Source organism: Rosa chinensis, chromosome 6 (assembly GCF_002994745.2).
Source record: "Rosa chinensis cultivar Old Blush chromosome 6, RchiOBHm-V2, whole genome shotgun sequence".
Classification (NCBI taxonomy): Eukaryota; Viridiplantae; Streptophyta; class Magnoliopsida; order Rosales; family Rosaceae; genus Rosa; species Rosa chinensis.
Window position 1 is genome coordinate 17,479,605 of NC_037093.1, and position 16,693 is coordinate 17,496,297.

Consider the following 16,693-nt stretch of genomic DNA (forward strand, 5'->3'; position numbering starts at 1 on the left):
GAACAAAGAGAACACTTGAGTGAAAATGATAATTGACAGCATATAGAAGAAATTATACCCACTGCTCTATGTTTGTTTGTAGCTTCTCGTGGTCTCTTCTTAGCTTCGAATTATTATTCTCTTCTTCCCTTCCTCTTCTTTCTCTACTCCTGTGGCTCTCCCTCTCTCGTTTTTTCTTCTTTCGTTGCCTCTCTGCCCTCTCTTTTTGTTTTGCTGCTCTCCAGTCTTTCTCCCCCTCTTTTGGTGTGCCTGTTTGTTGCTTCCCCCCCGTCTCTTCATTGTAAGCCTTCTTTTATAGACTTAATGATCAGCTGGTCATGAGGATTGGTTTAATTCAAATTTGAATCAATCCTTATCAATATGTGGATGACTCTCTAATTCAAATAAGATGACCAACCACCGTAAAGCTCGGGGTTACTTCTTTATTTGAACAAACAACCTTGACCCACTTTTGAATGTGCAAGAGGCTAGGTAGAGATTATCCAACACCAGTCTTCCTCGAAGTTGTTGAATATAATAGAGTCCAGTTTGATCATATTTTCTTTGTATCTTGAGCTGATAGCAATTTGAATTTTTGAATGGCCTAAGCCACCTAATTGGTTGAGAGTGTCCCAAGGCTATATGCCTCTGCAGATTTCATCCCGTTTGACCACTTCTTACTAGAAGTGTCGTGCTTTTATTTGTCAAAGCACTTAACAAAATTACAAGAATTTTGAAAATTAAACCTGTAAATTTTCTGTCTCAACAGTGTCATACTGTCTTATTTTTTTTATTATAAGTATGGAATGGTAACTTTAGTGGTAGCAATGTGTTAAAATACACGACTTTAGCATTGGAATACTTTTATTTATTTAATAATAAGATAATGTGCCAAAGAACGGAAATGCACTGACCTCCATAACTATTGCCTCACCCAATGTGATGGTTATGCTTTGTGCTTTTGAAGAGCTATAACCTAAGGTAGGATTGATTGATTAGTTAATATCATACTTGATTATTGCCAAAGGTCTTTGCTCTCATGCACTACACTTGCACTCCTTTGTCGTAGTGTTGGAGTGCGAGAGTACCAAAAGAGATCTTCCTTGTTGGAACAATTTGGTCAGAAAGAATAACATATATGGATTTTTTTTTCCATGTGAGACTCACAATACTTGTCAAGGTCCTCAAGGATAAAGTAAGTGAAATTGTTGAGTTTTGGCCTTCATTGTCCAATAGATTTACATAGAATCCATTCTTTCTTTTCTTCCTGTGGATTCTGGGACTGCTGGATCTTATAGCAGCTGTGAATTCTTGATATTTTTTCTTGTTGTAAAATGTAATGCTGATAATTTGAAGAGATTTTGATTGTTTTAATGGTACTGCTTGTTAATATTTTCTTTGAAGAAAGATGAAGGTATCTCAAAGTGGTTTGTACTTGTTGTTCTCTTCTCTAATGTATTTACTATTTTATGCTGATAGCCTGATATATGCATATATGTTGTTTGCACATGCAAGCGTCTTTCAGTGAATGAGGTTGTCGTGGATGCATGTAATGATGCATATTTAGATTTCAGTAATAGCTATAGTTTATTTCCGGTGCTGTTTCTAGGATTGTTGGTCTAATGGAGGGCGGAATTAATGTCAGTTTTCTGAGCAACACTTTGATGAGAATACTATTAGCAGAATTTTAAGCATGCCTGTGGGACTTGTAGGTGGTGGAGAGGATAAAATTATCTGGAGTGGAACTTCTAATGGTCGTTTCTCAGTGAAATCTGCATACTTATCCTTATTTGCTGATGAGAACTATGAATTTGCTTGGAAATTCCTATGGAGAATGTGTCTGCCTCCAAAATTAAAAATATTTTTGTGGCTGATTATTCAAGGTAAACTCCTCACTAATGCTGAAAGGATGAAGAGAAGGCTCACAAGTGATAATTCTTGTCCTATATGTCATACTCATTCTGAATCCTTATTGCACTTGCTAAGAGATTGCCCTAGAGTAAACAAAATTTGGCAGGAGATCAACTGTTTTGACAATATTAGAAGAGCTATGCAAATTGATTGGGCATGATGGCTAGCTGCTAATGGTTATTGCACAATGAAGTGTTGCGGCGGAATGAATTGGAATGTCCTATTTACCTTCACTTGTTGGTATATTTGGAAATGGAGGAATAAAAATATTTTTGAAGAAGGATTTCAATTCCCTATTAACCCAGTTAAGGTCATTATGGATGGTGCTACCGAATGGTATCTTGCTCAGGGAAAGAAGAATACAAGGACCGACCAGACTACTGTGGCTTTGAAGTGGCTTAAACCTGGTAATGGATGGGTCAAATTGAATGTCGATGGTGCTAGAGCTAATTTAAATGGAAAAATAGGAGCTGGAGGGGTTCTTAGAGATCAGGATGGTAACTGGATACATGGATTTGCTGCTCATATTGGGCAAGGTCAGGTTTTGGAAGCCGAGACATGGGGCATGTTACTGGGTTTACAAATGGCTGCTAATCTTGGGATGGAAAAAGTGGTCGTAGAATGTGATTCTGAAGTGTTGGTTAGTCTGATGAATAATGGAGTTGATGATCTGCATCCTTTAAAGACAATTATCAACTTTTGTCTACACCTACAAAGTAGCTTCTCCGAGTGTGTGATAAGTCACGTGTTTCAAGAAGTTAATACGGTTGCGGATGGCCTTTCAAGATGCAATCTATCTGCTGAGATTGGTGCTATCTACTTTGAGCAACCTCCTCCACAAGTTACTAACCTTGTGTTAGATGACTTGTGTGAAGTCCTTAAATATAGGAAAGTTGCAACAGCCATTGGCTGATTGTGTTTTATTGTTTCTTGTTTTCCCTTTGGGCCCTTTGGGTCCCAAAAAAAAAAAAAAAATTACTGGTTTATATGTATCTATCGGAATTTTGAAAAAGAAAAATATTAGAAATATCAGGCATATATCGAAAATATTATGGGAAAGAAATTTTTTATTTTTTAAAGATTCAATTTATTGGATTTATATATAAATAGATATGAATGTAAAATTCATCTACATTCAAAAAAGAGACTTTAGGTGGTTGAAAAGACGCTCGCTGATTTACGAAAGTACAATAATCAGACTAAGACATATGATCCATATAATACAAATTGTAGGGATGAACATCATAATCATAGATTTCTTTGGAGCTACCAACTGTTTTCCTTATAAAAGGATAATAAGGATGAATCTAACTGGATGACTGGTCATGTACTTCTCCACATTCATTATATCCATAAGCATTATAGTCAAATTTATTGTTACCTTCATGAGATTTATTTGAGGTCACAATGCGCTCTGTGCCTAAACTGATAGAGTCAAAACTCAAGGCAACTAAAGTAACATCAGATGGGGTACTTTAATCGTCTGAAACATTCATATAATTGAGAGGATTTCTCCTTACCCAAATTTCTCACTTAGATTTGCTTTGAGGGCATTTCTCCTTATCCGGATTTCCCTTGAGGGGATTTCTCTTCATCCAGATTCCTCTTGAGGGGATTACTCCTCACATAGATTTTCCTTTAAGGGATTTTACCTAATCCAAATCTCCTTGAGAGGTTTCACCTCACCCAGATTCACCTTAAGGTAATTTCGCCTCACCCAAATCATCCTTGAGACATTTTTCCTAAATAAGTTGCATTGTCTGATGTTAGGCACTTTCCTGACCAGAAACCGTTATTAAATCAAATTAACTCTATTAAATTTTACACCCCTACATAAGCTTCATATTCCATAATGTATGTTTTTCTATAAATAATTGAGTAACTTTTTTTATTTTATTTTTCTCTTTTTAAATTTTACAGACATTTCTTCATTTTATTGGAATATTTCCCAACTATCTAATATGTCAGGAATATTTGACGATATTGGAGAAACTTCACAGAAATAGTGGAAGATAAGATATTTTCCCTCTATCATATATCGATTCCTCCAAAAAAGGATATATATGAGAATATATCAGAAATTCTTTAGATATTTTAATGCTTGATTATGTCTTCATGATCCTCACCAGCGGAGTACCCATCTTCCGAGTCACTATCATCTACCACATCTTCATATTCATGCTGGAGCATTATCAGGTGAAGCCCATATGTTCTACAACGCACCTAATCTTGACTTGTATGTTTCAAATTAATTTGAAGCTGTAAGGTACGTGGCTCACGAAACGCAAACTTAACAAATGGAATATAGAGCAGCCACAGGCCCACACATGACCAGAGACCAGAGTCCTTCATCTTGCTTGCTTCGAAACTAACGAATAAGTACGTATGCTTTCTCCATTGATGTACGTGAATACTGAATACTGTAAGACTAAAACGGAGTAATAGACATTATTATTTAGTTCAATAAGGCATTCAACAACTTACCATTTACTTGCATAATATTTTTGACTTAATTCTAGATTGCTTATTCATTAAGTGTCAAAATGACTAAGGCACATAATTTGGTTAAACTTAGTTATTAAGCCAAGTGTTAATGGTATACACCTAAGAATATGTGATTCTGTACTGAATAGTTTCCTTTATGGGGGAAGGCTAAACCGTAGGCTGAATCATTTATAAACCTAGTCCCTGCACTCTCACTATCATCAGACATTCACATAATCGTCCCGTAGAAAGTTTAGATTGTGAGCAGTGCAAAAGATCAGTGTTTGAGATCAATGGCCTCTTCAAGTTTGTTGACTCTCTAAGAACATTTCACCTACACATGTTGCTGCAATTATATATATTCATATACTTTGTGTGTTTGTATCTATGATTTTCGTGTGTTGACTTACTGTAGTAACAGTATCATAGTTTACAAATACTAACTGTGAAAGAGTAGAAGTGAGATATACATTAGGACAAAAAAAACTAAACGGTCGAGATGCCGAAATGCTATCAAAAAGCAGTCCGACAAGGAATCCCTCAAAATGGCCAAAAAAAGAGATTCCTTGATGGAAATGGCCTCTACACACGCACATATTCACATGTGTAAACATAAGGCAAATGCTTAGATTTTGATATGTTTTAATGTTTGCAGAGACATCGTTATGGTATATATAAATCAAATGTCCACCAGTGTCTTATTGCAATGGAGGTAATACTGTATCTCTGAGGTAATACTGTACAAACTAAAGTTCGGGTATTTTGATTTGGACACCCTTAACGTGATGCTTAGCTGAACTCTTCAAATAGGCCCAAATTTTAAAATGGGCTTCTTTTCTGTTTCCTTGTGAGTCATGATCCTTGATCCCTAAAGTTTTCTCAGTCCCAAATTTGATGCGGAAACCCTCAATGTACCGAGTGAACTCCAAGTCTCAATTTTCTTATCTAAATCGCAGAGACATGCAAAGTCTTTTTCTTTCTGGGCACCAGATTTTAAAATCGACAGCCGCCGAAAAAGCCCAAATTTGGCAAGGACACCCGAGAAAAGATTGTAGGAGGCCCAAAACTGAAAAGATCCTCTCAGGAGTATTTGCCGCTTAGGAGCGTCCTTGTTCACTCTGGGTGTCCGAATTTGCTGCTGCATTTTATCGAACAAGTGGTGTGCGGCGTTATTGTTCTTCAATAGCAAAAAAAGGCGAATCACACTCAAAGCTTGGTTCTTGTTTTTTCTTTGCACGTGCCATTGAAGGGAAAGCACTTCGCATTTCATCGCGGTCTGGTAATCAAAGCACTTCTTCACTCTTGTTTTTTTTTTATCTCTGCTTCTTTTAAATTCTTGCACTTGTTGGTTTGTTTGAATTGGTGCTTTGGGAAAGGAAATTTGGAGGTTGGGACTGGATTTTTTGGCTTTGGTGTTTTAAAAGAACACAGGAAGGATAAGGAATTGTGTATTGGTGCTTTGGTCCTTTTCTTTTTCAATAATTCTCAGTGCATCATGCATGTATTCCTTTCCAGTTACAGTTACTGAACTTAAGTGATGGTGCTTGCTTCTGTGTGAATGAAGGCAATTCTAAATGGTCTTGACTTTTACCTTTCCAAAATATACCAATTCACCATCTTTTGTAAATCAAACTCTCGGCAACAACTTAAGTTTGGAAACCACTGAACAGTACCATGTGTTTGAAAGCCAGCCACAAAGAAAGTTCAGTAGCGACCAAACTTGCCAAACAGTGTTTCGATTCTATAGGAGTTAAACTTGTGGTGGGTCCAGGGAGAATATTGGACTCTGCATTTTGAGTTTATCGTGAAATTTATTTGACCGATTTTTCTTGCTTATGTTGCAGGTGCTAATGCAGTTGAGTTCATCATCAACCACGCTGAAGTTTCAATAGCTTTTGTTCAAGAGAACAAAATCCCTGCTGTGAGTTATTTTCCAAACTATTATGTCATTATCGTAACTCGATATATTTTTGAAGCCACTGATGAATTATATTTCGGTACTAGAACCTTCATAATCCAATTTTGTTGTACTAAACATGATATAAATGCAAAGACCAACTTGCCTTGTATATTTTGACCCTTTGATTGTTATCTTGGTTTCTTCCTATTATGGCACTCTGTTTATATAAAATTTATTCCCCTCTCCTTTTCATGTTGTCAACAGACCATATACTTTTCCTTACAGACAGTGTGGTAAACAACTTAACACAGTTAGAAATTTCAATATTCTAGCTTTTTAAGATATTCTATCTTCATGTTTCCGAATTAGTGCTTACTCTGCCTCTTCAGAAGGGGAAAAAAAAAATTGTCGCAGAATAGATCCTGTAACTTGGCATAAGTTGTTTTGGGTGCAATCTGGTGATGGATTTCACCAGGTCCTGTACCTATGTTTGGTCTATGGGACAGTTTTAAATCATAGATGTACCTCATTTTAAATAAACTAGCAGAGAACAGTTTGGTCATGGAGATTTAGTAGTTTTGTTACTGAAAAGGTCAATACAACTATTTTCTTTTTTGTAGCACTATCAATATGAAATTAGTTCCTCATTCTCAAATGAAATATTTAATCCTTAATCTGTTTCATACATGTATGCTCTGCCTGTTTAAAATGCTAGTTTTGCCAAGACAAAAATTTAAATCACGTGGATGCAACCCAATTTAGTGAGCAGTTATAGTCAATTGTAACATCTTCAAGATTTGTTGTTTTTGCCAAGACAACATGTGAGGACGTCATTCTCCAAGACGGTTTTGTCTAGGATTAAAAAATTTCAGTTTGCAACAAGCTTGTTAAACCAATTCGTTGCTTTCTATTTGGTGATGTTAGTGGTGTTAACTGTGTCATTATGATTAAAGTTGGGGTTTGTACTGACCCTCAACTGGGGGAGATTTATACTTTCATTTTGGCAGAGATTGGACCCCATATTAGATCAAATTATGCTGGAATCTTTGTGGTTGGCCATCAAATTACAGATTTTCTACCAACTAATTAAACTAAGGGTACTAATACAATTTTGAGTAAAGTCTTCCTGTGAAAGCAGATTTATTTTATAGTTTATATTTTTTTCCAAAGTAACTTCGTTGAAGTATTACCAATAGTTGGTTATACAGCTGTAGTTGCCTCAATATGAATTTGTGTTTATTGGTATCGTTTTCTTTTGTGAAATTTTTCTCATTTTTGCTTCAGTAGTTTCAGAGATAATAACAAACATTTGTAGCAAAATAGAGGACTGACATCTGAACAATAATGCTATTGCAGGACCACTGGAAAGTTATTGTCCCAAACAGTGACCGACTGCATAAGTAATATATACTGATGCACATCTGGAGATTGGAAAGCTGTAATTAGTACTAATGCAGCAATGTTGGTAAAGCATTGTCTATGGACCAAATGTGACGAATACAGGTTACATTTTAGACTCTCCCTTTTTTTTATAACTTTGGAGTTTCAAAATAGTTTGTAATAATTAATATCAACTCTGTTTGGCATTCTCCATTTGTGTGGATATAGTAGTTGAACTAGTTTACCAAGCCTGGTTCCATGTAACTGATACATGAAAAATTGCATTATGGAAAGCGATATTAAATTTGTTTTCGAAGTTTGATCTATTGCACTAGTCATATTTCACTAAATTCTTTCAAGGTCTTTCTATTTTCTGAGTTTATAGCATTGTTATCTGAAATTACTTCCCCCTCATTCAAAACTAAAAAAATTCAGATCATGATTGTGTTGATCGATCTTTCAAGGTCTTTCTATTTTCTGAGTTTATAGTATTGTTATCTGAAATTATTTCCTTATTCAAAAGTAAAAAGTTCAGAATTGTGTTGATCGATCACCAAATATATATTTTCGGTGTCTGATTTAGAATGATATATACTTGAAGGCATGATTTAAGAAAAGTGAGATTAAGTTTTTCATATGCAGCGTCCAATTATTTTTATGCAATTGCAATGATTTTCTTTTTCATTTGATCAGTTTCTTGTTGAGTACCACTACATTATAATTAACTTGAGAAATATTTGCCCTGGTTTTTTGTTATCGTAAAATTTATGCCTAAATTGGTTCCTGCAGGTATTGCGAATAGAGTTTCCTCTGGTGGAACCATACCCTGTTCCAATATGCATATAAGTTAGGCAGCTCATCAGTTGGCATTTTCATTGGCAGTCTTATTCTAAGCTACTGAAAGGTTTAAATAACAAGAAGTTGGTGTATCTGAAGAAGTCTCTTCCACAAGACAAAGCACAAGCTTGGGTTTAAAAAGGTCAGTAATAGAATACTGAGACTGTTTTACCCCAATTGTCAATTTTGTTTACCAAGTTGCTTGGTTGCTTTGGATATTATTGATTTGTCCTTGTGGTCAAGTGTGTTTCTGTGGCAACCAGCCTCGTCCAACTTACCTCAGAATACGGAAAACTTTCCCGTAAGATAAGCAGGCGTTGGAAACTATGAGTAGAAGGTGTTGCTTTATTGCTATGGTTCACAATAAAACAAATGCATATATTATTCGCTTTTCCTCTGTTTATTGGTCATATCAGAGATGTAGACGCTATTGGTCTCATAGATCCTTATTGAACCTTTTTACTTGTAGTGGAATAATGTATTACTAGTCCTTAACTATCATAAAATCTCAGACTCAATTTGATTTCAATCAAGATTCGCAAAGAGAGGAAACTAAGAGTTCTGAACTATTATGACATCTCAGATCTGTAGCTATTTATTGATGGAAGACTCGATGAGTCAATGGGAACCAAGGTAATATCAGAGTTTGGGCTTGGACGAACTGAATTTGTTGAGAGTTGAAGGACAATATTTTAGTGCGAATCTGTTGAGAACCAAAGTAATATCAGAGTTTGGGCTATGAAAAACTGAATTTGTTAAGGATTGAAGGACAATATTTTAGTTTGATTGAGCTGATGTAGAGGTAAGTAACTTATGTAGAACATTGAGGTGCCTTGTTGATTTACACAACTTCCGTTTTTATAAAAGTTATTTCCTTCTCCTTTTCTTGTTTTCTATTATCACGTGGTATTCTTTGTACAGATTCTATGTTGCCCACCAAACTGTTCTATATATTTAAAAAGTAGATGATAAGCTATTTCTTTGAATACTTGATGTTTGAGGTGCAAGTTGTTAGGATTGTGTATACATTGACTGCATATCATAATTAATATATACTTGAATCAGTTTAAATCATAGTGAAGATTGAGGAAATTAAACAAGGTTGAGTATTTGACTCAACGTGCTTTCTCACCTTAATTCATGATAATGTGTTTGGCGTATGAGATGTCGAGTATGAATGCTTTTGTGGTCATTCAAATGACCTTAATTTTCTAAATCAGCTACCACAACACAGAAGCAGATATATATGAAAAGAAGATATCTACATTTCATCAGTTTCTTAAATCGTGCTGACCTTACTGAAAGCTGTGGTTGGTTCCCCCCAACAACTATTGAAGCATGGCTTGAGTTGGTCCCAGAACTGGGATATGATGCAATTTCTAGTGTGCCATGTGGAGAGATTTCCTTGAGAGGAAAAACCTTGTTTTCTGGTTATCACAAGCTGCAAGATCTAACTAAAGGTGGGCTGTTGGAGTTGCTGGAGGGGTTTTTGGAGTCACCGCGGCAGTTTCTCAGGTATCAGACACTGTGGCAGTTATGGGATTGATCATGTACGTTAAATCAAGTGTCACATGTATTGTGAATGCTACTGAGCTTATACAAAGTAGAACCATAGCCAAAAAAAAAAAAAAAAAAAAGCAGAATCATAGCATATCATATTTTTATTAATTTTTCAGTCTGTTAATTGGAACTTGGAAGAAGTTAATATCAGAAAACAGGTCAAATGGCCTCAAAAGAAAAATGGGTAAAAATTGAAAAAAGTGTAAACGAAAAATGGCACATACAGGTCTCAAAACTGTGAGCTTTGCGTTATTAGCATGACGCTTTAACCAGCTGAGCTAATATGCCGGTTGATAAGTTGGATAAGAATTAGATACAAGGAGTGAATATGGTAGTGGGATATGAGCACTTAGAAAGGCTCACTGGTGTGATTCGATTCAAATTGTTAGTATGAGATGATGGCTGAAACTCTGTTTTCACTGGCATTGACTGTTAAGAGGAACCCAAGCGGTCAAATGCTTGGTCAAGGCCAAGTCAACAAGAAGAAGGTACCTTCCATTTCCATTTGAGCAATGGCAGCAACCCATTGAAACCCAGGAGCTCAATTTTGCTAATAGGAAATACTAATGCCAATTTTGTTTAATGCAAAATGACAGGTGGGTCCATATGTGTGGACTACATATCAAGAGGTGTATGATGCAGCCATTCGTGTGGGTTCATCCATCAGAAGCCATGGTGTCAATCCTGTAAGTCACACCTCTCCACTTATGTGTTTATGTATGTGTGTATTTGTGTGTGTGTATAACATTTTTATGGAAGAAAATGTGTTCTTAGTAATATAGGTGTGTGTTATAGAGTTGATGGTAGTGGTAGTGAGAACAGTAACTGTGAAATGGAAAGATATTGTTTTTTTATTTTATATTGTTTTAATGTTTGCCGGGAGATACTTGTGGTATATAACTATATATGGATCAAATTTCCCCCAATGGATTATTGCAATGGAGGTAATATTAATACTATCATGTTTTCCTTTTCATCTATGTGGATATTATGTAAGAGACTTGAATGAAGAAATGCTATGTTGACTGCTGGGAGCACATTTTCGTGACTGGTGGAAGGATGAACAACTGAATCTGATATTGGGGACTGAATCTTACTAGAAAGATTGCGACTTTTTAGCCTTATACTTGTGTGTTTATGTGTGTTTTTTTTTAATTTAATTTTTATTTTTATTTTTTTACAGGCCTGTGACAGCCATGCCATTACATATGTTCCACTTTATGACACCCTCGGTATGTGTTAGAACCACAGATTCTTTGCATCTCTCTTCCTCAACTCAAGCCACAAACAAATCTCTTTCATTAATTGATTTATCTCCAGCTTGATATTGCTACTGTCAAGGATATGTTATGGCTAGAGTTTAGCATCTGTTACAAGGCTAGGATTGAGCAGTTTGATATTGTTGTATTTTCAATTGAATGCTTTCTGTAAATATAACCATGTATACTGCTATATATTGTATAGAGTGCAATTGCACAAATCAATGAAAATCAATTTCTTCAGTATGCTTCCTTTTCTTTTTCAAGAATTCTTAGTGCATTGTAAAATTTTCCAGTGGCAGATAGTGAACTTCAATAATGGTGCTCGAGTTTGATTAACTGAAGGGAAATCCTAAATTGTGTCGACTTTTTCCTTTTCAAAATCTGCCACTTCACCATCGTTTGTAAATCTGGATTGAGTTGTGTTCAGCGGCTGGCTGCTGAATGCTTGATAGTTGTCTATCGGAAACTACTGGACGGTAACAAGTGTTTGCTAGCTAGCCACAACAGCTTTAGTAGCCAACCACCAAACATGCCAAACAGTTTTTGAATTCTACATGTATAAGGGGAAGTTTTGGGGAAAAAGTTGTGGGGGGTCTAGGGAGAAAATTGGAAGGTGCATTTTCAGTTTCCCTTGAAATTTATTTGATTGACATTTCATGGTTTCTGTTGCAGGTGCTAATGCAGTTGAGTTCATCATCAACCGTGCTGAAGTTTCAATAGCTTTTGTTCAAGAGAACAAAATCCCTGCTGTAAGTTATTTTCCAAACTATATGTTATTATCATAAGTTCATAACTAGATATTTGTTTGAACTTTGAAGCCGCAGATGTCTAATATTTTGGTACTAGAACATTCATGATCCAATTTAGTTGTAGTAAACATGATATAAATACAAAGACCAACTTGCCTTGTATACTTGATGGTTAATCTTAGTTCCTTTCCTAATATGCACTCCATTTATATAAAATTTGTTTCGCTGTCCTTTTCCTGCTTTCTGAGATCCTTACATGGTAATTTTTTCTGCAGATTATATCAATCCTTCCAAACTGTTCTATGCATTTAAAAAGTAGGTCATATACTATTTCCTTAAATACTTCCAAATTTAAGGGCCAAGTTGTTAGGATTGTATCTAAGGTATACATCTGCGTTGTTCAGCAATTGTCAGCTTCACAAATGTTTCTAGCACTCAAAAGAAGGAAGCAGAAGAACTGGGGGTATCTTGCTTTTCGTGGGAGGAATTCTTTCAGTTGGGAACTTCTCAACACTGTTTTCTCAGTTAAGTTCTTGTTTTCAGTAAAGGATTGGCCATTAACTTTTAACAATATAAAATCATATATTATCTTTCATTTTCTCAGGGAAATTCAGATTGTGAACTACCTCCAAAACAGAGGACCGCTGTTTGCACAATAATGTATACAAGTGGAACGACTGGAGAACCAAAAGGCATAATCGTTAGCAATGCAGCATTAATGTCAGAAGTATTGTCAACAGACCATAGTTTCGTAACAGATAGAGTGGTAAATACCTTAACACAGTTAACATCTTCAATTTTCTATATTTTTAACATATTGACGTTTCTGAATTAATGCTTATTCTGCCTCTTCAAAAAAAAAAAAAACAACAAGAGGCAAAATAGCTCCTGTAACTTGGCACGCGTTGTTTGGGATGCAATCTGGTGATTAATTTTCACCAGGTCCTGTACCTATGTTTGGTCTATTGCACAGTTTTGAAGCATAATTCTACCTCATTTATATGTCAGAGGCAAAAAAACTTGCAGAGAACATGTTTTGGTCATGGAGATTTAGTAGTTTTGTCACAAAAACGGCCATTACAAGGCCATTGTTGTTTTGGATTTTGTAGCATTATCAAAATGAAATTATTTCCTGATTCTTAAATGAAAATTACGATCCTTATTCTGTTTCCATACATATATGCGGTGCTTGTTTAAAATGCTATTTATGCAGACAAAAATTTAAATCCTGTAGATGCAATCCAATTTAGGGAGCAGGTATAGTTTATTGTAACATCTTCAAGATGTGTTGCTATTGCCAAGACATGATTCATAAAAGTTGGGGGTTGTACCGTAACCCTCAACCAGGGGAAATTTTATTTTGACAGAAGTTGGATCCATATTAGATCAAATTATGCTTAAAGCTTTGTGGTTGGCCATCAAATTACAGATTTTCTACCAACTAATTAAACTAAGGGTACTAATACAATTTTGAGGAAAGTCATCCTCTGAAAGGTGCTTATTTGCAGATTTATTTTATAGTTCATATTTTTTCCAAAGTAACTCCATTGAAGTATTACCAATAGATGGTTAAGGATTATATTTTTTTTATGAAGTTTAGTTACTGAACTCAATTAACAATTTGACATTTCCCTGATGGCAATAATATTGACTACTGACATAAAATAAATTGTATTACAGTGTACAGAAGAAGATTCAAATTTTTCGTTTCTCCCGTTGGCCCATATATATGACCAAATAATCGACAGCTATTGCATCTACTAGGGATCTTCAATAGGCTTCTGGTGAGGCGTAAGTATATGTGTCATTCTTGCTACATTCTTTTTTTTTTCTTGTTTCCTTATCAAAACTTGATTGGTATTCTCTTCTTTACTTACCAATTTCAACATCTGTCCAATGTGATTGCCGTTACTTGCAGGATGTCAGGTTTTTACTGGACGACCTTCAGGAACTAAAGCCCACTATGTTTTGTGGGGTTCCTCGAGTGTATGATCGTATATACACTGGTAAAACAGATTCATCAATATGAACTGTATACATTTATGTCCGTGAATTTCTTTGTTGTTAATATTTGGCTTAAATATTGTTTCCGAAGGTATTGCTAGTAAAGTTTCATCTGGTGGTGTGCTGAGGAAGACCCTTTTCCGGTATGCATATAACTAGTACGTCTCACTAAGACCTCCTTTTTTGTTTGCATTTGTATTCCTACCATAAAGGCATAAACTAATTAATATTTGTATGGCAGCAAGTTGGCAAAACTGGAGAAGCTTGTAATTAACAAGGTCAGTCATTCTATCCTTCACCTTTTCATTCTTGAAATATCTGGTTTTACATTCGAACAATGCATTACTTCTATTTTATGCGTACATTCTAACAAACTGTGTTACTTGCGGTAGATAAAACAAGCATTAGGAGGAAGAGTTCGTATAATGTTGTCTGGTGCTGCGCCTTTGCCCAGGCATGCGGAGGAATTTTTGAGGGTCACCAGCTGCAGCACTTTATCACAAGGATATGGTATGGTTGACTGCGTATCATAATGAATATAACACATAATCAGTTAAATCATAGTGAAGATTCAGGAAATTATACGAGCATAAGTATTCAGCTCACTGTGCTTTCTCACCTTAATTTGTGGTATATGTGTTTGGCCTTTGAGATGTCAAGTATGGATGCTTTTGTACTCATTCAAATAACCTTATTTTTCTAAATCAGCTACCACAACACATCAGAAGCAGATATATATGAAACGAAGAGTACTAGAGTTCATCAGTTTGTTAAATCTTGTAGGACTTACTGAAAGCTGTGGTGGCTGTTTTACGTCTATTGGCAATGTTTATCCTATGATTGGAACTGTGGGTGTCCCCTTGACAACTATTGAAGCACGGCTTGAGTCGGTCCCAGAACTGGGATATGATGCACATTCTAGTGTGCCATGTGGAGAGATTTGCCTAAGAGGGAAAACCTTGTTTTCTGGTTACCACAAGCGACAAGATCTCACTGAAGAAGTCCTTATTGATGGGTGGTTCCATACAGGTAAATGTCTACAAAACTAGAAATGAAGTACTTTCTTGGTTGATGCTCAATCTTTTGGTTTCTTTTCAAGATGGAGCCTTCAAAATTTTTGTTGATGATTAATTTTGAGTTGATGGATCACAGGTGATATTGGAGAATGGCAGTCTAATGGAGCAATGAAAGTTATAGACAGGAAAAAGAACATATTTAAACTGTCTCAAGGTGAATATGTTGCTGTGGAAAGCATTGAAAGCAAATACTTGCAATGCCCCCTTATCACATCGGTATGTCGCTAACTTCTGTATTCTACTTGTATGATGAATGACAGGACTTACCTTTATTTCATCAATAAATGAGATTGTGTTCGTCTTTATGCTACATTTTTATTTTGTGCCAGTGTCCTCCACCCTTCTTTCGTGTTCTCTGAAGTTACAGACGGATATCTTAACATCTTAACTTTCATCTGGTTGGCAGATTTGGGTTCATGGGAACAGCTTCGAGTCATTTCTTGTTGTTGTGGTTGTTCCTGACAGAAAGGCCTTGGAGGATTGGGCAGCTGAGCTCATTGTGTCAAAACATGAAGGCAAGAAAATACATTTTGGATGAGCTCCATCCCTGTTTCATGCCATGTTGCTTTAAGTTTATTCATCTGACTTACAAGACATTTTTATTGCAGCTTCGAGGGTTTGAGTTGTTAAAAGCAGTTCATTTGGAACCAAACCCCTTTGACATAGAGAGGGATCTCATGACTCCAACTTTCAACCTGAAAAGACCGCAATTACTCAAATATTACAAGGTATGATTTTCTACTTGGATAAGAAAAGGTTGGAACTTTGATAAGTTAATCCTAAATATGTATGTTGAATTACATCATCTGCAGGACCGAGTTGAAAAACTTTATAGTGAAGCAAAGGGTGGAAAGGTATAAGAACAGAGCTGGAAGCAACTATTGGATAAATCTAGCTACATCACTTTCCCAAAATTTCGATTGCCTGCTCTTTTGTTGATGAAAAACTACTTATGACTAAAGAATATCTCGCAGGGATTTACCCATATTGACCTTTGTTCTAAGTTTGTGTATAAATAAGTAAAGATCTTAATTAAGATCTTTACTGAAGTGAAGTAAAGATTATCTAGCTGGGATTTACCCAACAGGCAGCAGTGAACTAAATTTTCTGAAAGTATGGCATAAGTAATCAACAATAAAAATTTAAGAATCGATAACTGAGCAAATATTTTTAAATCCACACCGAACTAAAATTAGATTTAGAAATAATAGAAAAAATAAAAGTACTTGTGTCACGTCTCGAAATTAAAATGATGGTCTGATGATGAAATTAGTGTGGTCTTCTCATTCAGTCCAAGAAACAATGCTTGAAATCAATTGCAGTTGCTTTCACCAGTTGATATACAAATGTGTCGTCTCTCATTTTACCAGACTCTTACAAATGTGTCGTCTCTCATTTTACCAGACTCTCAATGAACCTGTCTCACTTGTGGTTGTCATGCACTCTAAACAACCTTACAGGGTGTGCTTCTAAACAACTTTCTTTCTTCATTCTTTTACAGTTTTACCACTAAATCAAGAGCCAGTCGGTGACAAACTGGCAATTGCGTCT

At 35.7% G+C, this 16,693-nt stretch overlaps 1 pseudogene; it reads left to right on the plus strand.

Moving 5' to 3' along the window:
- Positions 1–5,261: 5,261 nt before the first annotated feature.
- Positions 5,262–16,225, plus strand: LOC112170251 (annotated as a pseudogene).
- Positions 16,226–16,693: the final 468 nt, after the last annotated feature.